The sequence below is a fragment of the Ursus americanus genome, chromosome 15, assembly GCF_024610735.1.
Source record: "Ursus americanus isolate L20-20 chromosome 15, mUrsAme1.1.p, whole genome shotgun sequence".
NCBI lineage: Eukaryota > Metazoa > Chordata > Mammalia > Carnivora > Ursidae > Ursus > Ursus americanus.
In genome coordinates, this window is record NC_142141.1 from 14347482 (window position 1) to 14361417 (window position 13936).

Below are 13936 nucleotides of genomic sequence, written 5' to 3' on the forward strand. Positions count from 1 at the left end.
CTAGCATCAGCTTTTAGATTTAAAGAGTAGCCACACTCTAGCAAAGGTAACTGTTCTCCTGGAAGGCTCAGACTGGCATTCCTATCTTAAGCTACCTGAAAAATAAACATAAATTGGTTGCCTGGAAATTTTTCTCCATTTTAAAGTTTTAAAGTTTCCTACAGTTATTTTACATGGCCCTGATGGAAGGTAATCTGTAATAAAAGAGACAAATAAACAAAAAGCTGTAGTATTCTAAATTATTCTTCCAAGGGAGAGAATCAATGCTATAACCGCAATAGAAAAAAATGACCACATGTGTTATACAGCCCAGGTGATACGGAAGTGTATCAGTGCTCTGATGAAAGATAACACAGAAAACACACATCCTATCATCTCAGCCCACATTTAGTAAATGAAAACTACAGCAACAAAACAGCTGGCTTTGTTTATGAACTCCAAGCTTGCCAAAACTCAGGAACACTCCCACTCAGACCCCTGCTAACAACTCACCCAGAGTCTTCTCCTGAAAGCCTATCCCTAGACCCACTGCTGGCATCTAAGTCACACCTGAACACCCAGTGACTTTCTCTGAAGAAAGAAATATTACCACATTTGGTCTGAAGTAATAATGTAGATGAGTTAGTATCATTTCATTTACTCTCAGTTTTCTTCTCTCTTTTGTCTAACTCTGGATATTGAGTTTTATTTTCCTTAATAATTAAAATTTCAAAATTTTTATGATTTTTATGTAGTAGGAACTGGACTTTCTGTGTGTCATTGCATTTAATCTATCCAACAGCAATATGGGTCAATATTACTATCTTCACAACACAAACTTGCCTAGTGAGTTAAAGTGACATAATCCAGGGGCACCTGGGTGGCTCAGTTGTTAAGCGTCTGCCTTCGGCTCAGGGCATGATCCTAGAGTCCTGGGATTGAGCCCCGCATCGAGTTCCCTGCTCGGCTGGGAGCCTGCTTCTTCCTCTCCCACTCCCCCTGCTTGTGTTCCCTCTCTTGCTGGCCGTCTCTCTCTGTCAAAAAAAAAAAAAAAAAAGACAAAAAAAAAGTGACATAATCCACACTACAAGGCTAATAAACTTCAGAAAGCAAAACTGAGTCCAGGTCTGGCTGAGTTTATACATCAATTTATAGTGCTTACAATAATAATAATAATAATAATAATAATAATAATAATAACTACTGGATGAGCATCTTTTATTTATCTATTTATCTATCTGTCTATATATCCATGTAATTACTGTAATTGAGAAATGGAGACCGGAAGGAAATGGTAAAGAAGTCTAATCACTAATATGTGTAATATGCTGTTTTCCTGCTTGTGAGGTCCTTCTCACATTCATTGCTGAGTAATTTCTATTTATACTTAATGACTCAATGCAGATATCATTAGCTCTATTTTCAGTAGATCCCCCTCTTTGCTGTACTTTTATTTACTATACTAACTATAATTAATTGCTGTGTATTATATATTAATTTATATTATAAACTCCCTAAACTATCAGCTCCTGGGGAACTGGGACTGTATCTTCTCTCTCTCCTCAGCAAGTGGCGAATGCCTTACCTCCTGAGTAAACAACAAACGATCACTGGTCACAGACTTGATTGTCTCATACACAGGGATTCCAGTATTTGGGTTTCTCAGATTGAAGATGTACTTACTTATTATATATTAGTCATTTTGGCAGATCAGAACTGGCAACCTCTGAGCTGGAAGTAGACTTTAGTGCCCTCCTTCACCTCCTAACACAATTATTTTAATTGAATTTTGAAGGTTTAAGTAGGTTCTAATAATCTTTACCATTCTAAATGATTGCAGCCCAGTAGGCACATCTGTGATACCTTCCTAGCCCCTGTAAGCATTTGAGTCTGTTACTTCTGCTCTTGATAGTCCTTCATTAACCTAACTATGAATTTGTATATTATACATCTAATGGGTTAGCCCATTTGGTTTAATGAGAACTTGGATTCGATCCCAGAATCAGTTATGTTTTATCTGATCCCTGTCCTTGCATTATGTTCCTAAGCCACCAGTATTATGAATATATACATTTCTTCAACACAATTCCATCCTTAATAGGGAAAAATAGTAACAATGAAAAACAAACAAACAAACAAAAACTGACAGTATTTGCCATACTTGATAGTTCTCTCCTTTCTGTAGAACTGCCATAATACTGTTAGAAATTAACTCTTCCCTGAGTAAATATACCCAATATTGGATTACCAAATCATATTACTGCTAATGATCAATATTCCTTAGAAGTGAGTGTACTTCTTAGAGTTAAATAAGTTTGACCAAGTTTTCTTTGGCTTGATTGTGAGTTAGTTATTAATTAGTGATACTTTTTATTTTTCAAAGTGATTAAATCAATGTACTCTTTAGTCCAGTGCTCAGGATTCTTGTTTTGTTGTTGTTGTTGTTGTTGTTGTTCAAAATCTCCAAAGTATATATGACTCTTGTATATAATGCCTTTGATTTTGAAGCATTGACTAAAATAGTCATTATAATTCATGTCATGAACTAGTAAGGAATGATTATTTCTGTTTTTTCTCCATCTCCTAGAGAGAGGGCAGGTAGATAAGAATGTACTACTTCTTTGAAAGACTCATGTATAATAGAACAGAATAACACTGAGTCTGATTCTTCACTTACAGCTAAGCTTGGAACAAAAATGGATCCTTCAAAAGTTCTCATGGGAAGAAATTCTCTTTGAAGTACACTTGTTGGGGAAGAGGGAGATTGCAGAGATGAGAGAATTAGCCAGTTTTTCTAACTTCTCCTTGGTTATTCTTATTCATTGGCTTACAGTTGAACTGGACGCACTTCGTAATACAGTATTAAAAATTATATATTATGGATTAAATAACAATTAGGGAAAGAAGTATTTCACTAAAGGGTTAGTTAGCTTTTAAGCATTTACCCAAGCAATTGTCCATGAGGATTGTGATGATAAAAGGTGTTTTTAAATTAACTTTGGAAAATTATGGTATTATTTTAGGAGTGTGATATTTGACAACATTATATAGTTATTAGGTGCCTACTAAGTATGTTACAGTGCTGACCACTCTAGGTCCCACCTGGAAAAAATGGCACTAGTACCAAAAGTGCCCTTTCTTATTTCAAGTAGTTTATAGTAGTTTACTTTGGATATATATTTCTATGATTTCTATGTTTAACTAAAATAATGGTCATTTGTTGTCTAGTTACAAAAATAATGCATGCATTTTGCAGCACAAATTCTTATAATAATATAGTAGCCCATTTATATCAGTATACATTGTATTTTATTTCTGTGATTTCCCTATTGCTTGATATTCATTTCATCATGAATGTTTCTTTTTTGTTAGACTAGACCATAATGTGATGGACATCTACTGAAAATGTTGGGTCAAAAGGCAAGCTTATTATAAAAATTTTTACACATGGTGGCTAAAGTACATCCAAAGTAGATCCTATCAGCTTTAAATTTAACCTATCTGGAAATCACCTTGTGTTGTTTGTAACAGAAGGATCTTACGTTTTTAATAGTCAGGAAATTAACCCAGAACCATTAGGAAGTTCGTCTTTCTATTGGCAATCTGAAATGTCACCTTTACATTAATTTAGATCCTATACTTACTTGAATCTAGATTTTCTATTCTGTTTCATTAATCATCTTGTCTATTCTTGTTCTAGTACCACATTATTTTAATTATTGCAGCTTCAAGCCCAGTTAATATTAAATAAATTACTTCATACATTAAAATCACATTTTTAATTTTTTTTTTTTGGTTCAGATACTTATCCAGTAGATGCAGGAGGTCATAAAGGGATATGATAAGGACATGCTTAATTCACACCAGCTGTAACACCTTCCAAATTTAGCAATCTCCCTCTTGAAAATATGTCACTTACTATATTCTAAATGTATGCACATTACTTTTCATAATATACAGAAATTTTAAGGCTTAACAAAAATCTTCTTTAGTCTATTTCTTGAAGAGAGCAAAAAATGGGACGAGTAGTAAAAACCTATGCCAGTTTTCATCCAGTATCTTTTAGCTTTATTGGAAATGTAAAGACTGTGTGACGTACAGATGAGTAGAGTTGCGGTTGAGTTTTAACTTCTCCAGTAGCTAGTGTGTAACTTTGTTAGTCTTTTTAATCTTATGAGTCTCAACAACCAGTAAAGTCAAGGATAGGAATCGTTCTTAGATAATTTTTTCAAGTAAGCATTCAAAAAAGGTAGATATTATTGTTACTATTGTATGCCTTTGAATTCCCAAGTTGTCACAAACAAGGAGAACATAAGTTAGAGATCAACAACTAGCCTTCTAAATATTTAAGGTGGGTTTGGCACTGATAGACTTCTACTAGGAGAAAGTCCAAAATCAACAGAAAGAAAATATGGAAATTTTTGTTTTTTAAGTTTTTCATGTGTTTTCTGCCTTTACAAAATCCACTGTATAAACCACTTAACAAGAATGCAATTTGAAAGTATTTAACTGTGTGTCTCTGTGTGTTATAAGAGAAAAAAAATCTACAGTATGTTAATGGGGAAAGATAATGCTTAAGTGTAGACAGTAACTGTCCCTAAAGTTGAGAGAACAAGAAGCAGACGTTTCTGAGAATCTTGATGGGTCATATTCTGAACTAAACCTTTAAAATCTTTTGTGCAAATTCTCCAAGCATGGAGGTATTATGTTTAAAAGAAAAAAACAAAGGTGAAGAAAGAGGGAGAGAAATAAAAAGGAAAAAAAGGGAATGTCTGCTTATTTATTTGCCTGCTGAGCCGGGCTGGCCAGAGTTCCAGAGCAGGCCTCGAGTTGCCATATCGATAGGAGCTGAGGCTTAGCCTCTGCCCTGCTTTGTCAAGGAGACTTCAAATCACAGTCCCCTGAGCTTTGGGATAGTAGCGAAAGCAGCCGAGCACCATGCTCTGTTTGTGGTGTGAAAAATAAACCCTTGGCCAAAGGCACAGGCTTCAGACTTGCAACGAGCCCAGCCCCCAGCTCTGTGGAGCTGCTGTCAACTTTGATTAGCTTTTGTGACAATGCAACTCCTCCATTCTATAAATTGCTCCATCCCCTCAGCCCTCCTTGCTCCTCCTATTGCTGGCTCCCTTTACTGTGTGATGAGCTGTCACAGCTGGTTGATCAGACTGCTACCCAATCAGCGCTCCTCTTAGCCAGACCCCTGACCGACCTTGTTCTGTCTTTGCCTTTCCCATTCTTGTGATCCTCCTGCAGCTGAATCTCCTACCCCTGCTGTCTGATCCCACTGCTTGTCTAATCAGCCCGGTAGACAGTTTGATTAGCTGCTCCTTCTTCTCACACTGCCAGCTCTTCCTGCTGCTCCCAGCTGTGCTCAGGGCCTTCTAGTACTCACCATCAATTCCTTCAGACTCTCCATTAGTGCTGCTGGCTGATCGACTTTATACTTTTTCTCAGCAGTGCTCCGATCAGCTGTTGTCTCCCTCTGCCATGGTCCTCTGATCAGTCTCCTGACATCTTCCCTTTCTGTCTCCCACAAAATTCTCTTGCTGTTAATTGTACTATTCTGGTCCTGTGGCAGGGACTTTTTCACTAGCCTTTCAGAGTGGGGTCATCTCAGAGGCTACCTTCGGCAAGTAATAACATTTCAGTGCCAAGGTCTACTGCCCACTTCACAGTGTCTCGCAAAGCCCAATAGCTGGTGTTGTGGTCTGACTCTTTGTGTTTAGTGAGCAGCCTGACTCTAACTTACTGTGACTAGGTTTTGAGTTGTTTCCTGAGCTTCGTCTTCCACCTCATTTTCCTTCTGAGGAATACGTCTTTATTACAGTCACAGTTTCAAACTGATAAACTCTTTGGATTCAAAGTCCATATTTTTACCATTTACCTGTGTGAACTTAAATAACAATCTCTCTAGTACTTACTTCTTTCATCTCTACTATTCCTTCATTTATTTATTTAACTAATAGCTAATAAGTAACTACTATGGGAAGTCATTGAACTTAGAGCTGAGGATATATCTGTGAACAAGACATTCAAGGTCCTTGAATATCTAGAATTAATATTCAAGAGTGAAAGCGACAGACATAAGCAAACAAATAAGAAAAACTCCAAAAGTGGCAAGTGCTTCAAGAAAATAAAATAGGGCAATAGAATAGGAAAAAAAAAACAAACAAACTTGGGATGGAGGCGATAATTTAGGTAATCAGGAAAGGGATCTTTGAGAAAGCAATATTTGAGCTAGTACTGAATAATGAGAGAAAGGCCGCCATGTAATGACTGGGGGAATGAATGCAATGAGCAGAGAAAACAAGTGCAAGACTACAAAAAAAAAAGCTTGGCAAATAGGGAACATAAAGAAACCCAGTCTGGGGGCGCCTGGGTGGCACAGTGGTTAAAGCGTCTGCCTTCGGCTCAGGGCGTGATCCCGGCATTCTGGGATTGAGCCCCACATCAGGCTCCTCCGCTATGAGCCTGTTTCTTCCTCTCCCACTCCCCCTGCTTGTGTTCCCTCTCTCGCTGGCTGTCTCTATCTCTGTCAAATAAATAAATAAAATCTTTAAAAAAAAAAAAAAGAAAGCCAGTTTGTCTGGAGCATAGTTAACTACAGAGATTGGTATGAAGTAAAAGCTGTAGGCAAGGTCCAGATTTTATCAGACAAGGAAAGCTATGCTAGGATATTGAATTTTATTCTAATTGTAATGGCCAGTCGTTAGAGGTTTCCTCTTAATCACTGTTGTTAAGTGGAAATTTGTGTGTTGATAAAAATGTTTTATATCTGTGCTGATAAAGTAACCACTAATCATATGTGGCCACTGGGCATTCAAAATGAAGCCATTGTGCCTAAGGAACTGCATATTTTATTATTATTATCATTTTAAGGATTTTTATTTATTTTAGAAAGAGTAGGGGTGGGAGCAGAGAGAGAGGGGGAGCGAGAGAATCTCAAGCAGACTCCCTGATAAGTGCAGAGCCCACCACAGGGCTCCATTCCAGGACCCTGAGATCACCACCTGAGCTGAAATCAAGAGTCAGATACTTTAACCAACTGAGCCACCCAGGTACCCTGATATTTTATTACTTTTAATGTTAATTAAGTGTAAATGGCCACGTGTGACTAGATATAATGGGTGCAATAGATGATGAGGGTTGGCTTAGATAAAGAATTTTCTAATCTGTACCTCATATCTCTTTTGGTCTACACAGGACCCACCTCACAGGAGCAAGGAGTCTAACAAAGTTGGGTTTGGGGTCCTCTCATCTTCTTGTTACATAATATAAACTCTGCTTTTATCTTCTCTTTCAAGAAATTGCATTTGGGTCTTTCAAGAAATTGCATTTGGAAAAGGATAGGCTGCTTAAAAATGTAGAAATCATTCAATGCCAGATTAACAGCACCACTGAGGTCAAAGAAAATGAGTTTAAATGCTAGCTATACCACTTGCTGACTGGTTGCTATGGTCTGAACGTGTCTCTCCAAAATTCATATGTTGAAATCCCCCCCAAGTTGATAGTTTTAGGCTTTGGGGTTTGGAGCAGGTTATTCAGTCATGAGGGTGGGGCCCTTATGATTGGAACTGCTATTCTGTATAAAAGAGATCCCAGAGACCTAGCTTGTCCCTTTCACCACTTGTGGACACAATGAAGAGACATCATCTATAAATCAAGCCTTCACTAAACACTAAATCTGCCATTGTCTTCATCTGGGGCTTCCCAGCTTCTAGAATGATGAGAAATACACTCCTGTTGTTTATCATCCATCTAGTCTCTGATATTTTACTGTAGCAGTCCAGACGGACTGAGACAGGTAGAACACAAAATACTACCTAAGTTTCCTTACCTGTAAAGGGAAATACAAATAATAACATCAACTTTATAGGTCATTTGTGTTAATTGAGATAACACAAGTAGAGTGTTTAGCAGAGTGCTAAACCCATAGCATACACTCAGTAAATATATATTTTTAATTTAAGTATAATTGGCATGCAATGTTTTATTAGTTTCAACTATAGAACATGGTGATGCAACTTCTGTATACATTATGCTACCATCTCAGATGGTAACTATACTTGTAAAATGCACTCAGTGAATATTAACCTCTACAATTACTCTTAGTTTGAGGTTGGCTTGATCCAGAACAGTTGTACTTCTACTCTTCTAACTGGGAAGTCACTTAGCTTGACAATCTGAATATTTTAAAGGTCTTATTCAAGGTCACTCACCTATGAAGGATGTAAGCTGAGATTTGAACCTAGGTTGCTATGACTCTAGAGTTAGTGATACTAACCATTGGGCATTCATCTGGGTTCTATGAAATTATCCTGTGAATATGTTCTTTAAATTAATAAAAATTTAATCTAGTAAATGCATATGGCAAAGGAAGCATTGTGAATGGTTATTATGAGAAGATATTCATAATAATTAGTCTATTGGTGTTTAAATAACTAAACCTCTTGCAGATGGATCAAAAAAAACTTACTATTATATGCTAAAATGTAGCCCCAAATTCTCAGTTCAAGCTATGACAGTTAAGATGTGGGCCTCTTTAGACAATTCTGATATTTACTTCTCACTGAGATTCCCTGCTGCTTTTGTCAGTTAGATGAATAGCTTCTAAGGGCATTCATTTTTGAAATCACACCATGTTTTTATCATGTAAATGCTGTTATTACTTATTTTTAAAATAAAATAATACTTTGAAAGGTTTATTCAACCCGTTTAAGGTCCTATAGCTAGGAAGTATTTGAGCTAGGATTTGAATACAGTGGCTGCCGGGTACAAGACCCTGGAATCCGAGAGAAGAGTTAATATTTTACTCTACACAATGGGAACATTTATTTTCATTACCTGATCAGTGGTTTGGATGATTCAATGGAATCATATGGTTAAACCCTTTTTGATTTGTTTGGATTGCAGTTTCAAGTTGTAAAGAAGTTACCTTTTCTCAAAAAATCATTGGGTAATGATTTGGGCAAATACACAAAGTAAAGAGGAAGGGACAAAGCCGATGTCATCTCTAAAGCTGATGGAATAGGCAAGCTATCCTGTGTGTCAAATGTCTTGAACTCTGAGCTTGTTTAACAAGAGTACACAAGCTTCTTGGATGGTTTGTAAAGAACTAGTGGACTCAAGAAAGAAAACATTACACTACCATTCTCAACTCTTAACAGAAGCTAAGTTGAGCGTTTACAACGTAAACAGTTGCACTGGTACTATTAATGAATTATTGTGGAGAAAGCTACAAAATCCTAACAATTTCAGCTTATATAACATCCAAAATATCTAGCTCTAGTTGGGTTTCTGCTAAGCTCTGATGATATATAGTAAAGAACACTTAACAAAAAAGGGAACTGGTAATATTCTGAGCTTGAAAGCAAAAATGGACATGCTTAAACAAAGCGTTATTGAACAGTATTTATTCTATGAATATTTATGGGAGCCCCTATTCAGCAAGCATTGCTGTTAGGTCCTTGAGATACAGAGCAGGTCAGGTGAAGTATCTGCCTTCATGCAATTTATATTCCCATAGGGTAGGTGGATAATAAACCAAAAAAAAAAAAAAAAAAACAACCCATTATTAACAAATAGCAACAATTAGTTCTAGGAAGAAAACTATAATATTGTGAAGTGGTTATGTGGTGGGGTGATTTTAAACAAAGTAGTCAGAGAGATTCTCCCTTTGATCAAGATTAAACGAAGTGAGGGAGTGGCTGTGGAAATTTCTGGGAGACGATCATTCAAGGCAGAGGGAAGGCCAGTGTGCCTGGAGCCAAGTGAGCTGGGTGAAGAAGACAATGTTGGGGAAATAGGTTTTTGTAAACCACAGTTGAAACTTTATTGTTCTACTGGAGGCTTATGAATAAAAAGGGTGACATAATCTGATTTACTGCCCAAAACATCATTTTGTTGCTGAATAGTAAATAACTGTATGGGGACAAGTGTGGGAGGAAGGAAACTGGTTAGAAGGTTATTATATTTTCCTATTATATCTTTCTGAAGAATGAAGATGGCATGGACTAGAGGGGAGGTGTGAGAGTGATGAGAAATGGTTACAGTTGGGATATATACTGAAAGAAGAGACCATAGAGCTTGCTGATGAATGTGGTTGTGGAGGAAAGAGGAATCTAGGAAGTGTTCACTAAGTAATAAATCAAATGAAAACTTGGTGAAGAGAACTTTTCAAGGTTTAGTACAAGTACTGGACACAGAGTATAGTGTCTGGCCCATATTAAATTTCCAGTAAGTGGTAAGGGTTATTTTTATTATCATTGGTCCACAAGCATATATTAAGCTTTAAATAGGGGAATGTATAAGATAGTATTCTTGGTTCTATAATAAATATAAATATCAAAAAGACAATAGTGATTAGTAGTTCCCTCTTGCTTCTTGCTTTCCTGGTAATTCACATTTTAGCAAACTTCTATCTCTTACCTGTTCCCCTTTTGAGCTTCATTTTATCCTTGGCTTATTTCTCAATTTGCCATATTTATTATTTCTGCTCTGTTCACTCACTTTTATTCCTTATGGAAGCTTAAGCCCATCTGGAATTCTCTGTTACAGTTATTATTCTCTCAACCAATTTGACATATGAATGATGTTACACAAATTCTGTAAAAGATTATGAATCAGTTAAAAAGAATAAAGTAGGTCAACATGAGAAACTATGGACCCCAGGAAACAAACTGAGGGTTTCAGGGGGGAGGCGGTAACAGGGTGATGGCTATTAAGGAGGGCATATGTCGTGATATGCACTGGGTGTGATACATTAGTTAACTAATGAATCATTGAACACTACATCAAAAACTAATGTACTATACAGTGGCTAACTGAACATAATAAAAAATAAAAAAATTATGAAGTAGATTAACATGGACTAATGTCAATAGATTTTCCAAGTTAAAAAAAAGAAGTTATAGAAAAAAAAGTAGTACGAATATGAGTAATATAAAATAATTAATATTAGTCCTGTGGCTAAAAAATAGGCTAGATGATGCTTTAGAAATCAACAACCTCCAAATCTCAATAGATGAAAACAGCAGTATTTTAGTTTTCCATCATGCTTCAGGTCCATCAAAGAGTGGAAGGGAACTCTAAGTACTGTTTTCCTCACTTCAGGACCCAGGGCATTGAGGGCTGGGGTTAAAGGAAATGTTCACTTTTCAACTATACTTTTGTTTAGTATGCCATTTAACAAGGAATACATACAATGTTCAGAAACTACATGGTAATTTAAAAGAATATTTTTTCAAGCGTTCAACAAAGATTAAATACGAAAGTTTCATGAAGATTTAAATTATGAATATTTTTTCTCCTTTATATTTATTTTCTTAATTAAAAATATTTTAGAGGATGATTCAACAGTTTTGCATTATGCTGAATATACGTGGTACACGTATATAAACACGAATGTTTATGAGACCTATTGTTTCTCTGCAAGAGTTTTGGCCTCTCCTTGAATTTTGGGAAAAGAAGTTTGATTGTCTTAGTTTTCAAGCAAATGTCCCTTAGAAAGAAGTAAAAACTTAGGGGTTTTGTTGTTGTTGTTGTTTTCTTTTTCTTTTTTCTTTTTTTTTTATCTCATCTAGCAAAATTTTGCTCCATGTCATCTGCAAAAGGGGCCCTACTACAGTGAAAGCTATTATCTATAAAGATTAGAGGAATTCTTTTCTTATCTTTCCTGTTGGTAAACTCTGTGAAATCTGGAAATTACTAATGGCCAGAATCTTTGCAGAAATTACTCGATGTTCAGAGACACCTGGGAAACAAAACTTTTAGATGGACCATTTATTTTTGAAGGAACTGTGAAATCTCCATTGAAATGGATCTAAGAGTACCACGGCATAAGCAACATGTCACTGGGATTTTCAGTCTTTATCCACTTTTTTTCCTAAGTAATCCCAGGCAGGCTGGTAAAAACAAGAAACTTTATCTTATTCAGTACTTCTAATTCCCTCTTCTGTCTCTCTTTCTCTTTTCTTCTCCTTCTTCTCCTTCTTCTTCTTCTCCTCCCCCTCCCCCTCCCCCTCTTCCTCCTCCTCCTCCTCCTCCTCCTCCTCCTCCTCCTTCCTGTTACTTGACTACGATCTTGGTTGAACCTCTCCATTAATCTTCTAAGGGAAGAAAGGTAATAATTATTGCCTCTAAACTTCATTCTCATATTCAGGAAATGGTCTTCACTTGTTAATTATTTATTGGTGATTTTTTAAACTTGCAAATGTGTACTATTTAACAAATAAAAGGGAATTTCATTGCACCTTCAGGGATAGAAATTGTTTTGTTATTTTAACATACTACCTTTCTTCATTTAACCCAGAAATCAGATTTATCATTGATTTTCAGTGAGTTATAGGATCATAGTCACCCTAGATCAATTAATATTTCAAGGAAAATATATGAAACTCTATGTGCTGCACAATGCTAAGCTAGGTTCTAGGGACAGGATCAATAAAATGGGTTTTCTACATTTGGAATAACATTTGAGTAGGGACATACAGATAATAAATTAAAAGTAAAAACATGTAGTAAATTTTAAAATAGGGTGTAATGGAAGCATCAAAGGGAAAACATCTTGAAAGTTCAGGTAAGCCTTCTTACATACATGCACCCAGAGTGAGTATTAAAGGATAAGCAGGTTTTCCACAGAAAGCATCATCCAGAATTATTGGACACTTATCGTAAATCTTGATGTGTAATTACCTTCCCCACATCCACCCACAGAAAAGCAAACATTCAATACATTTCTGACATTTTTATCATAAAAATTATCATTAGTTATTTCACATCTATTTTGTTGTTTTCTTGGACTCTTACTTCTGAATTATATGTTAGAACCTACTCAGTGTGAAAGCTCCTGCAAGAAGCCTAGCTTACGTTTATCTTCCAAATTCCATTGGAATTTAGAAAATGTCTTTTTGAAGCTTGAAACAATTTCGGAGGGACCAGGCAGAAGCAGCTGCTTCACACTTGATTCATTGTCATCACAAGTTCATTATTAACTCCAGCACACTGCCCATCAGAGAAAGTATGTCAAAGATTGCATTCTACAAGGGAATGTGGAGATAAAACTGCTAAATCTCTAAAAGACAGCCGCAAGCTACTCATCTTTCCTTTAGTCAAAGCTTTTATATGATAATTATCTGAAGTTGAAAATAGGTTTCAAAGTTGTATCATAAATGACTCAAAAGCATTGAATTGGGCAAAGACATTGGGGAAGTAGTGCTTTCCACTCGTTATTGCATCCTTTATCAATTCATTCAACAAATATTTTTGACCATCTATGTGTTGATTACCAATATCTGGCCTAAATCAGGGGGATAAAGCATTGAACAATAGAGGCAAATCCCAGTTCTTAGGGGATCTATATTTTATTTTATTTATTTAATTTTTTTTTAAGATTTTATGTACTTATTTGACAGAGAGAGAGACAGCCAGTGAGAGAGGGAACACAGCAGGGGGAGTGGGAGAGGAAGAAGCAGGCTGCCAGCTGAGAAGCCTGATGTGGGACTCGATCCCAGAACGCTGGGATCACGCCCTGAGCCAAAGGCAGACGCTTAACAACTGAGCCACCCAGGCGCCCCTATATTTTAGTCATTGAAAATGATAATAAACAAGTTAAATGAATAGATAAATGAATGGCATAACTTCAGAAGATTATTAGGAATTCCTATGTATAGAATGGAAGAAAGGTTTTCTTACTATCATGTGTAAGTATAGTGAATACTTGCTTTTAAAAAAATCTGTATTCACCCCCTTCTTTCTATTGAAGAGGAATTCTACGTTTCAGATAGCTTTAGTGAGAGGTTATAGTGCATGTCTTAAAACTGAAGCTTGAGTAATCAGATCCTCCTTCTCTCCAACCTGAGACCCAGGTCATAGCTTAGATTTAACTTAGCTTTTGAGTTAGGTTAGCTAATTGCAAACCCCTATCTAGAATTTTTTTTAATTTAAATTCAATTAGCCC